Source organism: Pan paniscus, chromosome 17 (genome assembly GCF_029289425.2).
Source record: "Pan paniscus chromosome 17, NHGRI_mPanPan1-v2.0_pri, whole genome shotgun sequence".
NCBI classification, from domain to species: Eukaryota; Metazoa; Chordata; class Mammalia; order Primates; family Hominidae; genus Pan; species Pan paniscus.
The window spans coordinates 31,986,210-32,000,577 of record NC_073266.2 but is presented as its reverse complement, the minus strand read 5'-3'; the positions used below and the strand labels follow the sequence as shown (position 1 = coordinate 32,000,577).

The 14,368-nt window shown below is 39.5% G+C and overlaps 1 non-coding gene across 1 annotated transcript; it reads left to right on the top strand.

Moving 5' to 3' along the window:
• Positions 1-11,352: 11,352 nt before the first annotated feature.
• LOC112437858 (U6 spliceosomal RNA) lies at positions 11,353-11,457 on the top strand. The gene has a single exon (XR_003026359.2). It is a non-coding gene; the product is annotated as a U6 spliceosomal RNA (small nuclear RNA).
• The last annotated feature ends 2,911 nt before the right edge of the window (positions 11,458-14,368 follow it).

The window sequence follows — 14,368 nt, the reverse complement described above, 5'->3', positions numbered from 1 at the left end:
GATACATAAATAGGAACATGGTAATGAGTAATTTTTCTACATATGCAAGTTAACCTACTTTCCCAAGCACCCAGATAGTAAATAGGATATGATATGGACACTGGTGAAGATAAAGGTTCTTATCAACAATATAAATATATAAAACAAGTTAGGCTCTTTGTGCTAGAAAACAGGACTAGGAATACACCATATCAAAATGAAAGCTCATGTGGCAGGATAATAATTGCCATATTAAGTCCCTTTGGTGTATCATTAAATTTCTTTTCTTGGATTCCTTGCTCTTCTCCTTTCGGACTGCTAGATATAGGTCTTTTGTGCTCTAGAGAACAGAGAACTTAGAACAGTTTGTTTTTAGGAGATGGAAAGAAAGATGAAATGCTTGGTCCCAGTGTAAACTGGAAGCACATTTGAATAGCAAGCCTCTTCTCATAGCATAGAAAAGAGCCCCCTGGGCTGGGCCCTGGAGGTGTTGCTGAGGAGGAAGCCCTGGGCTTTGCTGCCCTCCACTGAGACCAATTGAGCTCCAAAAGCTGTGTTGTGCAGTGGGTGGATTCAGCCGTAGAGCTCTCAGAAAACTTGGAAAGCCCAGATTAGAGGTCACTTGTGAGGCTCAGGAAAGTCACTAAAGCAAGCGGGACTTGACATTCTCCTTCGATTCTGCAGCAACTGCGGCACGGTGCTGATGGCAGGGCTGTTGTAGGCCAAGACAGGCCTAAGACAATCCCTCGTCTTCCAGAAGACCACCAGGATGGCTGCGTAGTAGAAAGGAGAGCTTTATTGGTGATACCAGTTTTCAAATCAGGAAGAGACAGTGTCTGGTATGTGTCGATTTTCTCTCTTCAAAGAGGAAAGTTGTGGGCTGGGTTTTATGTCTCACAGGGCCTGTATCACACAACAGAGTTAAAGTTTTGGGGAAAAGCTACACATATTTATGAGGTGAGTCAAACACACGCACAGTGGGTAAACATACTTGTAACATACATCCCATGCTCACTTTGGAGCAGGGTTTTACCATTAAAATGAGGTGGGATATTTGGCTGTTTACATCAAAAGGTGAACTATAGGACACAAAGACATTTTGTGTGCAGCCTGTATGAGCTGCTGAAACTGGCTTAAGGTCCACAGTTGCTTATCAGGAAAGAGTGTTTGAAAGGCCATGCCTCTGTCCGGTCAGAGTCATAGCAGCAAACCCAAGTTGGAATTTGCCTGATAGTTCCAATTATTAGGAAGTTTAGTAGGAGTGTGGTTTTTCTTATAGCCAAAGGAATTTAGAAATTTGCCATGCCAGCCAGGGCCTGAACCCTCAACCCAGAGGTTTTGTTTCCTTAACCTTAGAGTTCATCTTAATTGATAAAGGGGCATCTTTTGGTCTTTCAGACTACACCCTGGAGCCTCCTCGCTCAGCCTCAGAAGGGCATGGGAGAGAGCCTAAATCTCCCTGACCACTCCCCTCTCCCCAGGAACAGGGGGTCGATTCTGGAATCAAATTACTGGCATCCAAATTCCACCCCTGCCACTTAACAGTTGTGTGAACTTGAGCAAATTACCCAACATCCCTGTGTCTTAATTTTCTTCTCTGTAGTAGGAGAATAATAAAAATGCCTGCTCCGTATAGTTTATTATGAGATTAAGTAAGATTATCCTTTTGACACATTTAACCTGACTGACACTGGTAAAAAAAAAAAGAAAAAAGAAAAAGAAAATAAACATTCAGTAAATACTGTGATTCTTATCATGATTGTCTCAGAAAAATCACTGTTCTGAAAATGTAAGTTATTCAAATACCACATAAGCTAATACTCTGTGGATGTATTTCTAACTGAAGCAATCCATCAATGCAAAGGCAGGTAAATAAGAGTAACTAAAGCTAAGAGGGAAGTGTTCAAAGGCTCAGAGAAGTAAGGGGACGGGCTCACCAGGGGCAGTCAGTGTGTGTGTCCTGCCACTACACCAGTTTTCGAGTAAGCATAAGCTCGGGGGAGGAAACTGATCACAGAAATGCACCTGTGCATGGGGCTGGTTGTGCTGCTAGGGCAGGTGTGCATGTGTGGGGTGAAAATTAACGTCTTAGGGTTAATTTAGCCTGAGACTGAGGCATAGCTCAGAATAAAGCCTTATAAGAAATGATTTCCTGTGACATGATTTCCAAACTTTAGCCTCCAAACCCTTTGTTTATTTGAATCTAGTCTATAAACAGGATAAAAAAGCAGACCTGTTCTGCCTGGTCTATTTCTCCCTCTGTGGTCTCACTGTCCTCCAGTAGGTGCATGAAATGGGGGAGATCACGGATCCCTCTGTTCTTGGGATCCCACATGCTTTTAGTAGTCTAGTCACCTCTGACAGGGCTCTCTCCAGGAACCATGGTTCGCCCCCTCCTTCCCCCAAGCCTAAGGAAATTGCTTCCTATTTGCATGACTATCTGCTCTAACTACTTCCTCTATCCTACGGCATCATCTTTCCTTGAGGCTTTATGGTTCTATTTTACAAAAGCAACCAGGTTTGGAACGATCTCTGGTTTTCTGCCCTGCGGAGCCTTTCCTGAGATAATGAGCAGGGGTGAGCTATGTTTGGCCTAGTAAAAGTAAAGTAGGGGACAGCTGGGGTGGGTGGGGGTGTTATCAAAATATCTAGCCAGGCAGTTTTCTATGCATTAGGAAATAATTTTTTTCTCTGTCTGCCACATTAAGACTATAAAATCTGTGAAGGCTGGACCCACAATGGGCAGCAGGCACAGAAACTGGCAAATGGTAAGAACTTAGAGAGAGAGAGAGAGAGAGGGAGGGGTAGAGAGAGAAAGAGGGAGAGAGAGAATAAATTAACTGCTAAAGCTGCACAGAAAACACTGTGAACTACTCATTTGTCCAAATCTTTGACAGAATGACACATTAACCATCTGGAATGTATGCCCTCTTCTCTAAATCTCATGAATTCCCCATGTCCCTTTGCAGGTTTTCCAGTGGTTCTCCCATAACTGTCAGTAAGCGCTACCTTATATCTTAGCTACTGCTTCTATTTAAAGATGTCTCAGCCTTCTACTATGCCTTCTGTAGCAATGGCTAGTCACTTGTCAGAACCCTGTAAGAGAGTTCTTTGTGTACTTGAACACTTGGATCATCCCTGTGCCTGCTTTTCCATGAATCAAACAATCCAAACTCTTAATAATATTATTTTTCACAGACCCTATTTTTCATTAGTTTGTAATTTGGGGCTGTTATTGTTTTCTGTAGTTTCAGCCAAATTTTGTATGTTACTTTCTAAATGTAGAGACCAGGATGGGAGTTGGGACTATGATGAGAAATTACTTAATGGGTAAAATGTATGTTAGTCTTGTGATAGATGCCTAAAAAGCCCTGGTTTGACCACTACACAATCAATGCATATTAACAATATTGCCCTTGGAACCGATAGATTTATGGAAATTAAACTTTTTTTAAAAAAAGTAGAGACTAGAGTGAAAACAGAACTTTGTCTCACTAAATTAACCCTTGCTTTGCATTCCTTCCTGAAACATCCTCACAGGTACCCACAGCACATTGCTGGGAGCTAGGCTCAGGAACTATTTGCTAGAAAAACTGAGGTCAAGTTGGAATCCTGGCTCTGATACTTCCCATCCCTGTGAACTTAGTATTGTGTAATAATCATAGCAGTGTCCCCTGTGGGTGGCTGGGAGGGTCCGTGAGTTCATACATGTGGAGCATTTAGAACAATGGCCAGGACAAAGTATAGGTTCAATAAATGTTTGTTATTAGTTCTGTTGTTATTGCTGTTACTGTTGTTATCATTATTACTACTATTACATATCAGGCTCAGTGTACTCAAAAGAAACTTAAAGTACGGTGAGTCACAGGCAGCCTGCAGTAGGGAAGAAAGAGAAAATAAGTAGGGGAAGGGCACAAGACGAGTGGAGACCTTAAATTCCCACCTGCCTTATTAACATCCAGACTTTGTTCTCCAAGTCTGGTATGGTGCCTGGTTCCTGTTCCATAAATATTCATTAGATGGATTAATCCAATTTACCTTCTCACCATCTTTCTGTCAGCAAGCAACTTTTTAAAGACTATTAAATGACCATAGAACAAACTAAGTGTCTCCCTGGAGAGACTTCCTTGGAGAAAGCTTTCCTCCTGCTCTCCTCAGGGCACATTTTCTAAGCAATTCTATGAAACTCTACAATTGTTGTTAGAAAAAAAGTAACTCAAAGCCCAGCGTCTGTCTGCAGGGCCTACAGGTGATGACATCTTGTACAGGTGACATATATTTCCATGTGCTCAGAGCACAGCCCTCCAAAGTTAAACATTCCCAAGCTGATTATTGTTTGTCTATGCCAGACAATAATTAATTATGCCAGTGAGCGCCAGAGGCAGCAGAAACTGAAAAGTGAAGAATGATGTTTTATCAAAAACCCCAAACTGATTGTGGAGTAGCTCCAGTACTCTGGCTCTGCCAGCAAGAGAGCGGGATTTGCTCCATTCTGCTCTGCCATACTTCTATGTTCTGCTTCAGCAGAGTGGTGGAAGGGTCATATGCCTGCAATCTGACAGCTCCGTGCGGCCCCTAGGGAAGAGCCCATGGCTTGCCCTTCTCCCGCCCCTCTCAGGGGGCCGCCCTGAATCAGATGGTTCTTGCTTCAACACAATGGATATGTCCTTTACTTGTGCTGTTTCTGTCTTATATTGACTAGTTTGTGGTCCTATAAAAAAAAAAATCCTACTTATTTAATATGCTGTTCAAATTCCTGCTTCCCAAAGAAAACTATAGCATTACTATAGATGTGAACATCCTTCATGATAGCAGTGAATGCAGCCCAACACTGTAACTATCATCTGTTCCCTTCATGACCAAACATTGTATCAAGGACAGTTGTTCAGCTTTAGGAGATGCTTACATCTTGGTACGTCATATCAATAAATGAAACTTTAAAAATAATCATCTATATAGATAATGAAAAAAATTGTATGGCAAACCACTGGAAATGATCTCATGAAAATCCAGAATAAAATAAAGGAGCCCAATACCATGATAGTTATTTAATATTTTAGGTAGTTTTTGACAATTACAAGAAAGCATGAAACACACATTAGGTTCATATGTAAAGAAAATAATAAAATTATTGTTTCTTGTAGATGGCATAATTTCAAGCCTAGAAGTAGTAAAACAATCAACTGAAAAATTACAAGAATTCTAAAAATTCAAGGAAATAATTACATACAAGGTAAATATACTAAAATGAATAGTGTTCATGTATATTGGCAATAGCCAATTTTTTAAAAATTGTAATTAAAACAAGTTTTTATTCTTAATAATAAATAGTAGACAGATATAATAATAGACAGTATTCCTGGATACACAATCTTAAACATTGTTGTGGCTTAGCTGGGCACAGTGGCATGTACCTAGGGTCCCAGCTGCTAGGTAGGCTGAGGCAGGAGGATCACTCGAGCCTAGGAGTTCAAGGCTGTAGTGAGCTCTGATTGCACCACTGCACTACAGCCTAGACAACAGAGCAAGACCCTGTCTCGAAAAAAAAAAAAAAAAAACCATGAAAATCCTTGAGGCCTAAGTGAAAAACTGGGAAAACACGGAGTAGTAGAAAGATTAGAAGAATGAAGCAATGTAAGTGAACACCATACCTGTGGGTCACTGAGGCAGCCTGGCTGCAGAGGCAGGTTACCATCCAGCCCACTCCATCACTACGGGACAGGGCCCATGTGTTACTGGAGTCTCTGAGACTTGCCAGGGAAGCTCCCCAGCAGGGCCTTGGCCATCTCAGATTCTCCTGTTTGGATCTTTCCGCAGGTGTTGTCACAGCGAATGACCACCCGCTTCCTGCCTCTGCTCAAAAGTCACTTCTCAGTTTCTATTTTACCCTGGCACCATTCTATTAAAATTACAAAGCACCTCACCGACCCATCTCCCTGTGCCTGTTTTATTTTCTCCCTTGCACTTATCAGCTCAAACATAGTACATAATTGACTCATTTGTTTACGGTCTTTCTCTACCAATGCAAGCGCCATGAGGGCAGGGATATTTTCAGTCTTGTTCACCACCACATTGAAAGAATGAGTGTAACAAAACATGCACAATTTAAAAAGAAAACCACCAAAAATAAAACATTAACTGTGCTATGGGAATGATATTATGGGTAATTATTTTTCTAATATTTTCCAGACCTTTTATAGCTTGAATTGTTGCCTTTATTAAAATAAATTTATATTTTAGGAGAGTTATTGTTCTCATGCCTACCTAGCTCATTCCTCAAACTGTTTTCTAGGGAAAAAAGCACAGAGCAAGGAACAGACAGGCTCATCATGCAGGCTGATGGCAAAAAAAACCCCACACACAATCTATTTTCATTAGGCCTGTTTTACTTTCATTGTTTTAAATCAAGTTAAATGTTCTTAACTGTAACTGTCATCTGTTTCTTGTGACCACACTTTTATCTTCACTTTTTAATTACCATTTTTAAAAATAGATCATACAATCCTTTCTGATTCCAAATTGAATACCTCCAGCTATTCCCAAATTTAAATGAGTAAGATTAATTAACATTTAATCTAAATGGTCCTAAAAGTATGCTTCTTTAGTTACTAATGCTCAGTGAATTTTCTGTTTTAGTTTTATCACAGCTGCTGAATCTATTCTTTTTAAAAAAACTCACTCTTAGCATTCACACACATTTTTTGGACTACTATATAGGTGTGTGTGTGTGTATACATTTTATATATATCTCTCTGTATATCTATATATATCTCTAGAGAGAGAGAGAGAGTTTTTTTTGTTTTTTTTTTTTTTTTTGGAGAGGCAAGGTCTTACTACATTGCTCAGGCGGTCTAGAACACTTGGCCTCAAGCAGTTCTCCTGCCTTGGCTCCCCATAGCACCAGGATTATAGGCATGAGCCACTGTGCCCAGCCTGGCCTATTATATTTTAAATTGAGTTATTAAAAATTAAAATTAGACCAGGCATGGTGGCTTACACCTGTAATCCCAGTACGTTGGAAGGCCAAGGCAGGAGGATCGCTTGAACCCAGGAGTTTGAGACAAACCTAGGAAAGATGGGGAGACACTGTCTCTACAAAGAAAAAAAAAATTCACTGGGTGTGCTGGCACTGGCCTGTAGTCCTAACTATAGGAGGCTGAGGTGGGAGGATCCCTTAAGCCCAGGAGTTTGAGGCTGCAGTGAGCTATGATTGCATCACTGCACTCCAGCCTGGGTGACAGACGGAGACCCTGCCTCTAACAAAAAATAAATTAATTAAAATTATTTACTAGGTGGTTGCTTTAAGAAACTTTTGTGTTTAGCTCAGGCAACATAGTTGAAGATGGTTACTAGTAACTCCTGAATAAAAAGACCCTCAGTCTTTGTGCAAGTGAGGGTGGACTTGTAGCCCGGTCACCAAGTTCCTTGGAGGAATTCTTGGTATGTATGGTACACTCTGGAGGCCTTTAGTTAAATGAGGACTCTTACTTAGCTTTATGGTTAGTTCCATAATAAAAGCTTTGGGGCCTATTTCCAGCCAGCCTCCTTTTTCATTCCTGAGAAGGAAAATATCGGTCACACCATGGTTCCCAAGAAAGACCCTAGAAAGCCTAATTAAACTTTAATTATAACTTAGTGATTATGGACTCAGAATAAAAGTTTATATGATAGCTATGTTTAATGTTATTAAAAGGTCCATGGCTTGTCATTCCTACATTTTCGGGAACTGTTCAAGACTTACTGCTCAGCAAAAACCAAGCACTTTTGGAATGAGGTGACCTCAGAGCCTTCATGAAAGGACTTTGTAACCTTTCCAATGCCCCAAATGTTCCCACTCAACCAAAAATTAAACTGGCAGCTGCCCACCTGCTCTCAGCACACTCCAAGTGGCAGGAAGCCCCTGAAGCAGTCGGTTCCTGGACAACCGTTTGAACATTTCCATTCAGTGACCCAAACAATCTCCATCGAGCCCACTTTGTGGGGTCTCCATTCGTTTCTCTGTTCTCTTGGCCCCCAAGAGCTCATGATGTAATTCTCCGGCAAAGCAGGCTTGCCAAAAGATGTTTGCTTCACTGCGTCCTCAAGAGCAAAACTATCACACATTTATCCTGAAGCAATATCTAAATGTCCAAGATCAAAATGTCAGTGAAGATGTTAGGATATTCTGCATGATTAGACCATGCCTTTATATCAGAGATACACTACTAAATTCTGTGTCCAGACTATACCTGTTGGGCCTGGCTAGACCTGCCACAGGCTGTATGTGAAGGCCATATCTGGATGCATGAAATCCCCAGAGCTGGGCTCAAACAGCCACTTAACATGGAAACGTTCGGTCATGGAGACACCACTCTCAAGGGATATTTGCTAATAAACCAGGAAACAGAATCTGTAGCTGAGATTGCCAGTGTTTCTCTTTGTCCATTCTCTCTTTCTTCCTGTACCCCCAATTTAAGAGGAGCCCATGGCTACCCAGTCAAAAACTCCATTTCCTAGTTCCCTTGCCACTCTATGTGGCCTTGCAACTAAATTCCAGCCAACAAAACATGTGTCCCTGTGACGTGTGCAACTTCTGAGTTGTGTGTCTAAAGGGGAGAGGTGTTCCCCCTCCCACAGGCAGGAAAGTAGACAGAAGCAGGAGCTAGCAGAACACAAGATGGAAGCCATTAGTTGAGAACAGGATAACAGCAAGGAATCTAGGTCCTCAGTGCCACAGAGGCACAGTATCAGCTCTGGGCTGTTCACACTCACACTGTTATATAAAGTAGAAATACAGCCCTATCTTGTTGAAGCCACTGTTGTTTTGGCTTTTGTTATAGCAGACTTGTATTCCAACTAAAACAAACCAAAGGTGGAGATCTGGAAACGCAGAAAATTAGCCTATCAAGCTGTTTTGGTTATGCAGAAAAGAGAATAGAAGATAAACTAAGGTCAAAAATAGGAATTAAACACTGTAGGATAACTATAGTTAACAATAATGTAAAATAGCTAGAAGGAGGATAACTGAATGTATCCTAAGGAAGATAAAAGTTTGAGACTACGGATATGCTAATTTCTTTTTCTGACCACTATACATTTCATGTATTGCAACATCACTATGTCTCCCATTAGTATGTGCAATTATTATGCCAATTAAAATTTTTTTAATATAATGGGAATTTCAAAAAATAAAAAAAGTAGAGGATGATCAAGTTAAAACGAAATGTTTCAGAGCCCATTTTGTGAACCCTGAAGATCTGTCAGCATGCTCCGCATATGCCCATCCAGGGACAACAACTTAATGGGACTAAGACAAGCTCAGTGCCATGACTGGTGTACCTTAGTTCTTAATTCATTGGGTAGGGCTTTGGGCTTGTAACTTTGTAATAGATTTAGATTCTTTTCTCTGTCATATGAGAAAAATAATTGAATGAAGTGGAGTTATTCAGCCTACCTCTAAATAAAACCTGCAGAATTTTAACATGAATATTTAATATTAAATGTGAATGATCACAAATCACTAGACTGTTGACTCACAGTTGTATTTGTCCTAAAACAATATCCTCTTTGAATACTGTACTAACATTCAATTTTTGCATTTATTTTTGGTTTCTGCAATCAGATTAGAAAAACTAACCAATGACTAGGAAACTCTAAACTTTAGTCACAATGGAAAGCAAGAGTTATTTTCAGTTGTCTTTCATGTGGGGTTAATAATGATTTGTTAATTAACTTTCTAATTAGTTTTGTGATTAAATCTTGTATAGGATCTTCAGTGTATAATCAGAACTAATCTCCATACTCTTGTTGAATCCCAGGGAATTTTCTTATGAGCCATGTAAAGACTAAAAAGAAAATTTATTTTGATTCCAAGCAAAATTTTAATGACACAACTAATTAGAAGAAAGATATTCAGATTCTTACTAGAATTTGGTCATTATCTTACCTTTGTTAAACTTAGAAACATAAGATATTTTTGCTTCCATACAATGAAGAAGACTGAATTCCAGAAATATACTAAATTATTGAATGTATTCCAGAGCTGGCGTGGTGACTCACACCTGTGATCCCAACATTTTGGGAGGTCAGGGTGGGAGGGTAGCTTCAACCCAGGAGTTCCAGCCTGGGCAACATAGTGAGACCCTGCCTCTATTTTTAAAAAAATTGAGAAGAAAAATGGGGAAAAATGTATGCATTCCAATTTTAGTTTTTTCTCTGTGTGAAGATGTATACCTTCTTCAGTTAAAAAAAAAAACAACTTTCTGTGCTACCTCTATTGCCATGTCGATAACATGTACTTTTATTAATTTTAATTGTAATTTTTTTGAGACGGTGTCTCACTCTGTTGCCCAGGCAGGAGTACAGTGGTGCAATCACGGCTCACTGAAGTCTCAACCTGCTGGACTCAAGCGATCCTCCCATCTCAGCCTCCTGGGTAGCTGAGACCACAGGCACATGCCACTATGTCTGGCTAATTTTTGTATTTTTTGTAGAAACGGGGTTTCACCATTTTGACCAGGCTGGTCTTCAGCTCCTGGGCTCAAGTGATCCACCCACCTCAGGCTCCCAAAGTTCTGGGATTACAGGCATGAGTCATTGCACCCACCCAGTCGATAACATATACAATGGAGAAAAAAATTACTTCATAGAGATAGTAATTGTGGTTTTCAGTGGACATCATCGCAGTAAGTAGTTTGGAATCATTCATTGCTGATTAAATTCCAATGCCTCTCAATGTCTAAGAAGGCAGTAACTAAGCACCTTTTGGCTCCTGAGGAGAGATCGTGCTCAGAATCATCCCTAGAAAATGAAGAGTGGTCTGCCCCAGGACAAGCTCTTCTGCGAGTCTGCAGGTAAAACCCCCATGTAAAGGCATAAACCCAGTAAATTCTCATAAAACTCTAAATAGAGAGTTTTCTAACTTAATTTTCATAGTCAAGAGGCATGTGTTAGAGAGATACAGGAAACAGACACGGTGAAAGAACATCTGAGACACTGAAGGCAGGGGGAATCTTCAAGATGGCACTGAACCTGGTGGGTGACACCCTGGTAACCTCAGAAAGGATGAGAACTGGACCCCGCCCTCACGCCACAGACACACACACAACTTCCCAATCTGGCTGAGGAAACATTCTGTGGAAATAATTCAGTGACAGCAGTGTTTTGCAAAAGGCATCTGCAGAGGGCATTCATATTCAGATAAAGTCCCATCTCTAGAGTTGTACATATAACGTGATGTGTAAAATGCTACAAGAACTGAAAAACAATAGTAATGGAAGTTCCATGATAAACTCTATATAGCTGGGACTAAAGACATCTGAACTTTGAAGACTTAAATTTAAATAACTCAAATAAGACACAGAACACAGTTTGTACTAAGAGATGGTAACCGGTGCTGGCTTTGGCCATACATATACTAAAATTGGAACTGTTCAGAGAAGATTAGTATGGTCCCTATGCAAGGATGACATGCACATTTGTGAGTGTTCCTATTTTTATGTGTGGCCAGTATCTCCATCAGTGTGCAAAGGATGTGGGTTTCATTAAGTTGGACTAAGTGATCTTCTTTGAATGGATTATCCAAGGAATCCACCCAATGAAAGCAACCATGCTAACTCTTTGTACACCAAATAAAAATGTAAAAGAAGAAAGATAGTAACTGTCCAGTTGTGGACTAGCATGAGGTAGATGTCAACCAGTGTGAGATCAACAAGTAGACCTATAACCTGTGGAACCAGGAAAGGGAAACAAAGGTCCTTTTCAGCTGTTTCCCCACCCGCATTGGACTGAGAGTTTAGCAGTACTCAAGGCAGCAGGAACAAGTAACATCAGAACAACAGGGCTATACTCACACATTTTATGTACTTCATGGTACTTATCTCTTTGGGTTTGTTATACAGTGCAGGTTAAGTTTGGTTAATCTTTTTGCTTGCCTAAGGTTGTCTCACTTTGTAATCCCCTTTCAGATATTGTGAAGGGTAAATATTGGAACAGGCACCACCCCCTCTCACTTACTCAAGGATGTCTTCCCAGCTATTCTTTCCTCCTGCCCCTTTGTCATCAGCTTTCTTATACATAATTTTCATGAGCAAAGAGTCATTTTAAATATTTTTTCTCCCATCTGAAAATGAAACAAAACCTACTATTTACTCCACTTCTACCAGCTACAGCTTCATTTCTCCACTCCCATCTACAGCAAAACTCCTTTAAAAACTGTCTGAATTCACTGCCTCCAGTCTCTCTTGTCCTATTCTCTCACTGTTCTTTATTTTTATACAAGTAAAATTCCATGTAACATAAAATTAATCATTTTAAAGTGGGTCATTCAGTAGCATTTAGTAAATTTTCAATGTTGTGCTACCATCACCTCTATCTAGTTCCAAAAACACTTTCATCACCAAAAAATAAAACTCCATGCTCATTGAAGAGGTCCTTCCCATTTTCCCAACCTCCCAGCCTCTAATAACCACTAATCAGCGTTCTGTCTCAGTGAACTTACCTATCCTGAATATTTCATATAAATGAAATTATGCAATAGGTGGCCTACTGTGAATGCTTCTTTCATCTAGCATGTTTTCAAAATTCATCTACATTGTAGCATGTTATTAGTATTTGTTTTCCTTTTTATAGCTGAATAACATGCCACTGTATAGATATATTACATGCTTTTGTTTTTCGGTTTTTTTGAGATGGGGTCTCCCTCCATCACCCAGGCTGGAGTGCAGTGGTGTGATCACAGCTCACTGCAGCCTCCATCTCCTGAGCTCAAGTGATCCTCCTGCCTCAGCCTTTCTAGTAGCTGGGACTACCGGCATGCACCATCACACCTGGCTAATTATATCTTATTTTATTTTTTGTAGAGATGGGGTCCCACTATGTTGGCTAGTCTGGTCGTGAACTCCTGATCTCAAGTGATCCTCCTGCCTGGCCTCCCAAATTGCTGGGATTACAGGCGTGAGCCAGCGCGCCTTGCCTATCACATGTTCTTTATATGTTCATCCATTGAAGGACACTGGGTTATTTCCACATTTTGGTTATTGTGAATGATGCTGCTATGAACATTCATGTATAGGAATTCATTTAAACTTCTGTTTCCAGTATGAGTATGTATCTGGGAATATAATTACTAAGTCATATGGTAATTCTGTTTAACTTTTTGAGGAACTGCCAAACTGTTTTCCACAGTGGCTGAACCATTTTATATTTCCAACAATAGTATGAGTAGGTTGCAATTTCTCCACATTTTGGCCAACACTTGTTATTTTCCCTTAAAAAATTTTTTTTCATTATAGCCTTCCTACAGGGTGTGACACGATATCTCATTATGGTTTGGGTTTGCATTTACCTAAAGACCAGTGATGTTGAGGTTCTTTTCATGTGCTTGTTGAACATTTGTACATCTTATTTGGAGAACTTTCTATTCAATTCCTTAGCTGATTTTTTTTAATTGAGTTGGGTTTTTTGTTGTTGATGTTGAGGTATAAGAATTATTTATATATTCTAGATATTAAACCCTTATCTGGAATGTAATTTACAAATACTTTATCTCATTCTGTAGGTCATTTTTCATTTTCATTTTCTTGATAATGTCCTTTAATGTACAAAGATTTTTAACATTTTGATGATGTCCGATTTATTTATTTTTATTGCCCATGTTTTTGGTTTCATATCCAGAACTCATTTCCAAATTCAATGTCACTATATTTTTTCTAAGAGTTTTATAGTTTTAGGTCATTGACCAATTTTTAGTTAATTTTTGTATATGGTGTCAGATAAGGGTCAAACTTCATTCTTTTGTACGTGCACGTCCAGTCTGTTAAAGAGATTACTCTTTCCCCATTGGATGTTCTTGGCATGCTTGTTGAAAATCAATTGACCATATATGTGAGGGTTTATGTTTGGACACTCTACTCTAGCCCATTGGCTTATATGTCTCTTTTTATGCCAATACGACACTGTTTTGATTACTGTAGATTTGTAGTTTTGAAATCAGGAAGTGTAAGTCCCCTAAATTTGTTCTACTTTTTTCTAGATTATTTTGGCAATATAGAACCCCTTCAATTTTATATGAATTTGAAAATTGGCTTTTGCATTTCTGGAAAGAAAGTCATTGGAATTTAAATAGAGATTCCATTGAATCTATAGATTGCTTTGGATAGTATGGGCATCTTAATAATGTCTTACTATCCATCAAAAGAGATATCTTTTCATTTATTTAGGTGTTTAATTTCTTTCAGCAATGTTTTTAAGTTTTTGCTGTATAAATCTTTTGCCTCTTTAGTTAAATTTTCTTAATTTACTTTTTCAGATTGTTCATTGCTGGGAAAAAGAAATACAACTGATTTTTGCATGTTGCTCTTGTGCCCTCCAACTTTGCTGAATTTGTTTAATAGCTTTAGTAGTTCTTTGC